Source organism: Cherax quadricarinatus, chromosome 16 (assembly GCF_038502225.1).
Source record: "Cherax quadricarinatus isolate ZL_2023a chromosome 16, ASM3850222v1, whole genome shotgun sequence".
NCBI lineage: Eukaryota > Metazoa > Arthropoda > Malacostraca > Decapoda > Parastacidae > Cherax > Cherax quadricarinatus.
Genome location: NC_091307.1, coordinates 30180846 through 30190399, shown reverse-complemented (window position 1 = coordinate 30190399; position 9554 = coordinate 30180846). Strand labels below are relative to the sequence as shown.

Here is a 9554-nt window from a genome sequence, read left to right as displayed (position 1 = left end):
TTTTTATAGGAAGCTTATTTGTGTTTCTTCTATCATGATACATTAAAAACTCACAAGCCCATAATAATAATAATGAGCGACTTGCGAAAAACAATAAATAGTGAAAAATAAGTGACAGCTGTGAGTTACAGGCAGCACCAGCATCTGCTCACCTACCAGACGCACGAGTATGCTCACTGATCCTCATACTCTATAATAAATATGAGAGATTATCATTAATAAGAGTAAATTGTACAAGCTTATTAAAGTGAATTTATATTGTGCATTGTGATTAGAATGTATAGCACATCTGGGGCTGTACGACAACTTGAAGGGCTAAATCGTTAGCTTGTAAACAAGGGTTAGTCTTCTTGAGACTGTGAGAGCGGGTGGTGGTGCTTTATTTTTATTAGCATTTTGAAGGAGAATATAGGAGAGCCAGTCTGTTTAAGGTATGTACGTGACCGTTTGATTGTTCTTTCCTGGAGACGAACCTTTGAACGTCTTTAAAGCAGAAACGCCTTATTGGAGCGCTAACATTGTAATAATAGTGTTGTGGCGGGGCGGTGGTAGAGTACCGAGGATGTAGCCACTACACCACTAGTACTTAACTCACTCTATGTAACCTTCCATCTCACTAATACTACTATTTATTAATATGACTTCTTATTCCCTCGTTTAAGAATTAAATGTATGAATGAGGTACTGTAGAATCCTTTGGCTGATTTAATTTTTTCTACACTTAATATGTAAAGTTTTCTGCTACTTGAGTTGTGTGGGTATGCTAGACGTATACAGTGACGTAAACTAATACAGGACAGGCCGCTGTTCGTCTGTTCTATAAAAAATATGTACTTGACATTGACCTCGGGATGAGGGACTGGCTGGCCAGGATGCCGCACCACACACTGGTCCTCCCCATTGTTCTGGGTAATGTTTTAACATTAAATTTAGTATTGACTGGGTTTATGGTTAACACTGATGCACCATTTATGAATGCCATTTAACTAATTAAATTGGTTTAAAAGAATCGGTGTGAATTTGTGTGTAAACAATTCACAAAACTCCTTGGGAAAAATAGGGTTTCTTCGTTTTATTCAAACGTAACTTGTAGGTTGATGACCTGCATACCCCGAAGGATGAGCAGATCCACTGGCTTTTGGCATCCATTTCGTTTGAGATAGGTTGCAGTTTGGAGTCTGCTACTCACATTGTGTATTTATCATAAGCCTAAGCACTTCCATCAGTAGCATATGCCTATGAACACCTCCCCCCCCTCCCTGTCCAACTGTCCCCAACGGAATTCGGTTTGTGAGAAACCTCAGGTTTCCAAGAATGTTTATTTTAATGATTAGTATCAAAACCGTTTGCACATGCGCGGTTTAGGCCACGAACCTTCTGTAACTTTTAGTTATGCTTTAATATTATTACCAGGCGTGATTGTACACGGTTGTATGTAGATAACATTTGGTGAGTGAGCCCTGCATCGACCGTGGAAGACGTAGTGTTGTCCAAGCCCAACAGATGGCAGTTTACACAAGCTACCTCTTCTCTTCGTTTCTAAACCTCTACACATTATTCCCATTATTAATACCACATGCGTAGTGTGATATTTGTTATATTTGCCAGTGAGCATGATTAGATATAATAGCTTATCTTTAGTATCTCCTTTTTTAACCGGCCATAATGACCTACATGTTGAGACCGGAAGTATTTGTCACATGACCGTGAACCTGAAGATAAGGAATGCTTAATTAACGCTAGTGTACAAGGTCCACCTCGAAATCTCTGGCTCATATCAAATTATCTTGGAGGAATAACTCGGGATACTTTATGCCAGTCGAGGTCGTTCGATCCAAGGAATTGGAATTGCTTAGTTACTGTGGATCAATATATTTATGGTAATGCATACAAAACCGACAAGTTGATGAATGAAACCTTTGCAGCTCTTGCCGAAAAGGACTGCCCAGTAGGTCTAAAGTCTAAGAGACTGAACAATAAAATTGCCCTTCTACTTTTACTCCCTCTAGTATTAAATCCTCAGTATTCTGTTGAAGCCTGTGGCGCAGACATGTTTCAGTAAAGATATCCAAGTGTTGCACATGTCTTATACCCTTGGTTCAAAGCTTATTACCTCCCATTTCTCAGGCGCCATGTAGCTTACACTTCCCCGTATATTTAATAAGAGGGCTGGGTACCTTGGATGGGGGCAACGGGAGAAGGCTAAGGCATCCCACCCCCCACACAGAAATGTTGCTTCAAGAAAAGCCCACTAGCTTCCCTTCTAACCAGATTTCCACCCCTAACTCCCTCTTGTATAAAACTTTATTCTTGGGTCTTCCCTAGGATGTGACCCACTACACACTTATACGTATCTATTTACTGCTAGGTAATCTGAGGTAGCAGGCATATAGATCGGTCGGTAATCTGAGGTAGCAGGCATATAGATCGGTCGGTAATCTGAGGTAGCAGGCATATAGACCGGTCTCTCGTAGTCTTTCTCGTGCGTTCCTTTAACATTATATTTGATTTCTGGTTCCTCGTAGTGCTGGTCCCCCATCTTGTTAGTACGTTTAGTGTCATGTACGTGAAATTTTGAGGGTCATTGTGGTTTTATAGATTACACATTTACACCGTGGATTCAACATATGTTGTAGGCCTACATAGGTGATAAAGTATATATATAGATTTAACCAAGGATTATTCAAAACAGCCAGTATAACATTCCGTGATAGTATCTTTAGAGGTTCCATAAAGGCTCTATAGCATAGGTCTCGAACCTCGGACTAGTTAGGTGTATAGTCACTTCAATATAGTATACCTAAATGTTTGTAGAGAAGTGAATTTTCCAGTCAGGCCTTCAGCAAATAGAATAAGTTTCCAGTAGTTGTAGATAGTGCGAAAAATCTTAGGAGATTGAATAAATTATTCTCTTAAGTTTGGTGACTAAAGCATTACATATCATTGTCTTATGTTAATAGGGTTTTAAACCTATAGACTGCACGAGGGTCGATCTGCACGTAACTGTCCAGTAGCAGTCAAAAAAAAAAAATTAAATGTCTAAAGTAAGGATTAAAGTTATCCCTATGTATACTTTATAGATTGGGATACATACACTTTTCGGTGTATTTTTTTAACATTAAGATATTTGCTTGGTCAATATTTAATTTAGTTGCTTTGTATTTTTATTACAAATTATTTAATATTAAAGTTGTGCAATGAAAACTTATGTTTAGGGTAAATAGCCTTTAAACTAATTTGTGGTAACAAATACTAGTAATCTAACCTATAATTAACCATTTATTTTTACTGTTTTAGGCTTGCTTACCAAAATAAGCTATTATTCCTGTAGGCCCAAAATATAATTGTTTTGCAGTTCGGAATGTTGAATTTACAGAATCCATATATCAGCACCTGAGTTCAATTGTGACCTTAAGTTTTTGATTGTTAATTTAGGGTAACTTAACCTAAACAGCCTGCCTTAATTTTAAGTTGCTTTCTTATACTTTTCAGCAGTTTTTTTGTAAGCATATTACGGGTAGGTGTAGTTGGGGTATATTATGTTAATGAAAAGTAGCCAATTATAATATAGACCTGAATGGGTTTAGCGCTTAGTTATGATTGTATTATAATGACATTGTTACCTAAGCTTGTGATCAGTTACTCATTTGACTTAACCACAGTAAAATACTAACTTCAGAGGATAGGCTGCAGTGGCTGCCTTTCTAAGCGCAGCTAAAATATTTGAATAAGCAAAGGTTGAGAACTAAAGTATTTACAGTAACTTGCCTGAGAGAAGGAATTTTAAAATAAACCCACTGAAAAGCCGGGGAGCCACGGGCATTAAGAAAAGTATCAACATCTGGGCTTGGATTATATTTAACCTGCTACCAGCAGATATGAAAAATACTGGCAGAACAAGTATGAGAGAATTCCAAGATGAACTGATTCACCCTCTGTGGTGTACCAGACTAATGGATATGTGGACCGGTGGACCGTTACTAGTAACCTGGCTGTCCAGAAATGTACTTTGGAATTTGTGCACGTAATCAGTCATAAACTAACTTAAAATAAACGGATGGCATTTGTAAATTTACAGGAAGTATGACGATATGGTATTGTGAATCGCGTAAGGAAATTAACCTAGTGAAATTGACAGGTTGCTTAAATTTGCTATACCTTTAACCAGTCAAAGGTATATTAAAGGTTAGATTCTATTTAGTCTTTCAGAATCTGAAGATGTAGCCTTGCTGCAAATCAAATCCAAACTATCACATCCTAATTAATATTCATTACCCTCTTGTTAATAGTTCTGAAGATCATTCCCCACAACTCTGTCTCTTGACCAGGCCGCCTGGTTTGTAAAGGAAATGTATACAGGATTAAGAACTATTAAGAAACTGAAGTAATGGCACATATTTACTAAATGTAAGTAGAAGTTGTAAGATATACCTGTTATTTAACATGCTCATGTTGGCTGGGACATCAACAATATGAATTAGTTTAAATAATTATGAAAATGGTATATAATACCGTCAAGTAGATGAGTAAGTCACCTAAGCAGCAGATGTATATCTTTATTATTGAAACGTTTCATTTATACAGTAGGCTTCTTAGGTCTAATACAGATCATTAAATGGGGAGACGGTAGATGCAACGACTAGATTAAGAGGATATGATAAGTCTATCAGCCTTGTATTGTAGTTTTCAAGAAGAGTTCAATTCCATAATCTGGAACAGTGTGAAGCATAAAAATGAACTCGTGTATACTGCCAGTGGTGAGGTGCGGAAAATGGTCACCGGCAGGTATGGGGGGGGGGGGGAAGGTGTCTCGTGACTAGGCTGATAGCCGTCTAATTTGATACACAGGTGCCGGGGTTCGATCCCCGGCACGAGTAGAAACGGGCATGTTTATCTGTAGTTCACGTGTGTTCGATTCCGAAGGCCATTGCCCCCTCGATCTAGGTTCAGTTTCCGACCAGGCCACCTGGTTGCCAGACTGATCGATCACATTGTTGGTGCCCGCCATCCACAGTATGCTCCGCATCCCCGTTTATCAGGAACTGTCTTGAATTTTTATCAGAAGACACCTAGGGGTTTGTTGGTAATTTTTCTTATGCACGGTGGGAGGACGTTGAAGAATCTTAGTCACCTTTCACTTAGTTTCGTGTGCTCATCACGCCTCTGTTTTTCATTGGAGGTATCGTGCACTGTCAAGCCTGGTGCTTTCGTAAGAAGTGATTTTGTGGTACAGGCTTGGGGCCAATCCAATCCCCCCCGGAGTCATTGATACTTCTTTCTCACTTATATTCTGAGTGTGGATTTCGCGGAACTTCAGCAGCACCCAGTTACATGAGCATTGAAGGTTCACTATATTTTCCATTGGTATAATTTTGCTAGCCTTGATTGGAGTTATTAGTATACAGCGGTATCCAGCCGAGAGGACGAGTGATACATCATTGGTTTGTCCACTTGTTTTAAAAGTTCTCATTATCCATCCTATTATTTTTCTATGCTGTTGCAATATTGACATTTTGTAGCTTGAATGTAAGGTCCTCTGACATTATTACTCCCAAGTGTCATACGTAAGACTTCGTTCTATTGAGTATTTATTGTACTCTGAACACGTTTTAATTTCCTCGATTTTATTGTAATTACACTTGATGCTCATTCAGCAATGGTAAGTAGGTACCTGAATGTTAGCCACGTTCTGGGGAAGAGGATTAAAGGGTCTCGATGGAAAAAAAAAAATTGTGTAACCCGACTTTGGTTATCCTGTTATTAAATAATCCGAGCAAAATCCTAGTTTTTATTGTAGTGTTTCTCGTTTTGGAGGTATGGACTGAAACCTGACCACGGTGGTAGTCCCCTGAAACAGTAAAATATTAGTAGTATATAATGGTTAAATTCTACATTGTGTGAGGGCGTACTGAAGGTTTCCCTTACATTCTGCAAAGTTCATTTTAAACCATGCCGGCACACACGTTCACGCCAGCACGTATGTTCCATACAAAAAAAATGGAAATGATGGTACATAAGGGACAGCGTTTCATAACCTAGAACCAGGTACAAGAGAACACGGAAGTTCAAAACGCGTCAGAAATGTTAAAAATAAGGGTTTAATCACGCAAAATTAGGGGAATTAACTAGGTAAGCCCCATAATACACTTTCAAGATTAGCCATGACGCCTGGAGAGGCCAGAAACTAGTAATGGCAGTCATTGAAGCTTTGGGAGAGACCAGGAATAAAGGCTCAAACTCTGCGAAGATTATAATACGTCAAGTCTGAGTTTACGCATATGGCGTACCAGTTATTTTAGAAATCAGCAAGTCTGCAAGGAGACCGAAGAAAAGTATGAAAGTCGGAACCTTGAATATAGAGAAACTCGACTTTGAACTAAACAGGAACCCTGGGACACGTGTGTTGAGAGTTGGACCTGGGCTAACCACGTAGCACCTTACGCACGAGTGTATCCTAGACCTAGCCACACGTAGATAAGAGATAAAAGACATGGTTTCCTCACTTGTTCAACCCAGCAGGTACAAATTAGGACTAGCTACACCTGTCCCAGTTTACATTACAAATTCTCTAGTAACAGTTACTCAAATATGGGTAGGCGATAAGAATACTCGAGTGTTAAGTAGTCACTTAGTTCACGTATTCTAGTCTGTCAGTGTGAAGTTCTTGAATGGTTGGCCACAACATTATGTAGTACTGCAGGTGTTCTTTTTACGAAGCCCGTTTTTCAATAGATGGTGTTTTGACGTTAGATCAAGCCTAATTGCCCTCCACTTCCGTTCGCCGACACTGTCGCTCACATTACTTGACTCCTTTCCCTTTACCCCCAGGAAATTTTGGCCGGTATGTGGCTTTTGACGTGGAGCAAATTTTGTAATCCAAACATGTGATGGGACGATACCAGAATTTTTTCTGATACTGATTCTCGGTTACATGCCAATACAGGTACCGTAAATTAGGTCGATACTCACCGGTACCCTAAAAAAAACCCAGCAGATACCAAGCGATATCAATACTTTGTCACCCCTGATCTACATAGCAGGTAGCAGCTAAATGATTCACACCCACACTTAAGCTGGTACCTATGATAGATTTAGTGCTTTTTCAACCTGATAAGCCTGGCCTTCGGTCAAGCTTCCTCGTTGAGTTTGTTCAGTCAAACTGGTGCTGTTGACTGCCCACTGGGCCCCACAGCTATCACAACCTGGTATTTACTCTGGTACTTGGTGGAAGTCGTGATAGTTTCTGCTTAAAAACCATTAACATTTGTCACGACAGTATAGTTCTGATAGTTGAAGATAGCTGATTGAATAGTCATGGGCCACGGATGCTGACAGTTTTTTTTTTTTTTTTGTACCTATGACATCCTTCCTTTAGAGTGGGCTTTGGTTGACCAGGCAAGCACCAGACGAGCCTGACCCATGGCAGGGCTCAGAGTAGATAAACTATCGAAACTCTTCAAAGGTATAAGGTATATCAGTAAACGTTTTAGCTATAAATTCAGCAAAGGGAAAGCACAAGCTGCAAGAGTTGGGTGTCTATCCTTGGAGGACGGAGAATCGAGCCTCCACCGTTAGTGCCTCTGTATGACCACCCCTCCACGTTTAATACCTCATAATAGTAGAGAAACAAAGACAGCAAAGGTGGCGTGTTTTCTTTAGCGGATGGAGGATAAAACCTCCACTCCTGGCGCTTTATGATCAGTAGTTTTAGCACTTCACTTGAATATAATCTCCAGTGCCATATGTTTAGCTATACATTGGCAACGTTTAAAAAATTATTAGGATGAATTTACTCTCCAGGAATGTTTTTAATCCAATACAGAGAGAAAAAAAGGTGGGGAGGGGGGATTACATCAAGAGGAAAGATAACTGATTGAAGGCAGAGATAAAAGTGTAGATGTTCTTTGTAGACAGGTCTGGCCTCACTCTTCCATAAATCTCAAGACCTATTTGTCCCACCTAGAGCACCAAACTAGCAAGTAATATTTCCAGCTAGAACAGATAGGTCATTTACTGTTCACTTAGAGCCAATAAAGCCATTAAACTGCTGGGAACGCCTCAGTTCTGAGTTTATGTAGCGAAGAAGGGAGAGTGAGATAACAAATTCTCACTACAGGCAGCACACTCCACCAATATTCAATACACTAAACCTACTCACCATACAAAACATCCATACTTATTACTGCACCTATTACATACATAGAACACTTAACTCTGATATTAACCCTCCCCTCAAACATCTCCTTGCCAACCTCAACAGAACACATGACCATAACACAAGGCACAGATCACTCTTTGATGTTCCTCGTGTCCATCTCACACTATGCAAAAACTCAATGCACATAAAAGGCCCTAAAATCTGGAATTCATTACCTGTAAATATAAAAGAAACACAACCTGTTTATAAATTCAAGTCTCTTCTCAAAGATTACTTACTCACCCAAAACCAAATAAATACTGAATAACTGAACATTATAAATTGTATATCTTAAATGTTTCTCACAATTATATCACATAAATGTTAAACCTAAGACCCAATCTAACTTTATTATTTTTTAAATACACTACCTAACAGAATCACTACCTAACTGAATGCAACCATATGACCTGTCTTTGTAATACTCACTTGTGCTTTATAGTTATCTGTTTACATTAATGTTTTATCACTGATTTCATCATTGCTTAGTAGCAGCGCTGTATAGTCCTTGTGGCTTAGCGCTTCTTTTTGATTATAATAATAATAATAATCATTGCTTAGTTAATCTTAAGTTAATTTTAAGCCAGCCTGTAATGCTATGCATAGTATAAGTGGCTTTGGCATACTGCTCTTATCTGTATTTTTTTTGTACCTCTGTATGTGTGCACAAATTGGAAATAAATAAAATAAATAAATAAATACATGGGAGATACTTGGACCTAGTCCCAAATCTATACACTCCCATAACGTACGGGAATGAGAAATGTGGGAAGAAATGTAAATTAACCCCACCTCAATTATTTCTAGTCCAGTGACTGGACTAGAAATAATTGTTTCTAGTCCAGTCACTGGATTGTTCGACGTGCTACCAGCGGATATCAGAAATATCGCTGGAGTATAGAAATTTTGTAGGTAACTACAAATACCTCCACCAAGGAGCCAGATCAGCCAGGTTGTGATTGATATATTAGTTGCGGTATGTAATGCCAGGAAGTTGATGAATAAGACGCATTTACATCACTTGGATATCTTTGCTAGAGAAAAGTTTTGAAACTTGCCTAAAAGGCATCGTGGACCTGGTTGCAAGATCATTACTATACCGTTTGGTTTTGCTGGAAGACTCTAAATGGTATAGTGTACACTGATTTTGTAAGTCTTGAACTGTCTGACATACGAAAGGACCTGAATCATTGTGCCCTAGCCTTTGCTGATATCAGCATTTTTGAATGGCGTCCATCAAAGACAATTCCAACGGATATAAACCAAGTCTTACAGTGGGCCACCGACAACTGTGTGATATTCATTGAGAAAAAGTTTGAGTTGCTCAGCTATAGAAGTGAGGAAATTAAAACAAAGT

At 39.0% G+C, this 9554-nt stretch overlaps 1 protein-coding gene across 12 annotated transcripts in view; it reads left to right on the top strand.

Annotated features, from left to right (window-relative positions):
• Positions 1–337: 337 nt before the first annotated feature.
• The window catches only part of LOC128688974 (prominin-1), a 1112830-nt gene continuing 1103613 nt past the window's right edge, over positions 338–9554 (top strand). For all 12 annotated transcript variants that reach the window (XM_070085551.1, XM_070085543.1, XM_070085554.1 and 9 more), the window contains exon 1: positions 338–431. The gene's annotated coding sequence lies outside the window, so the exon portion shown is untranslated. The remainder of the gene's footprint in view (positions 432–9554) is intronic.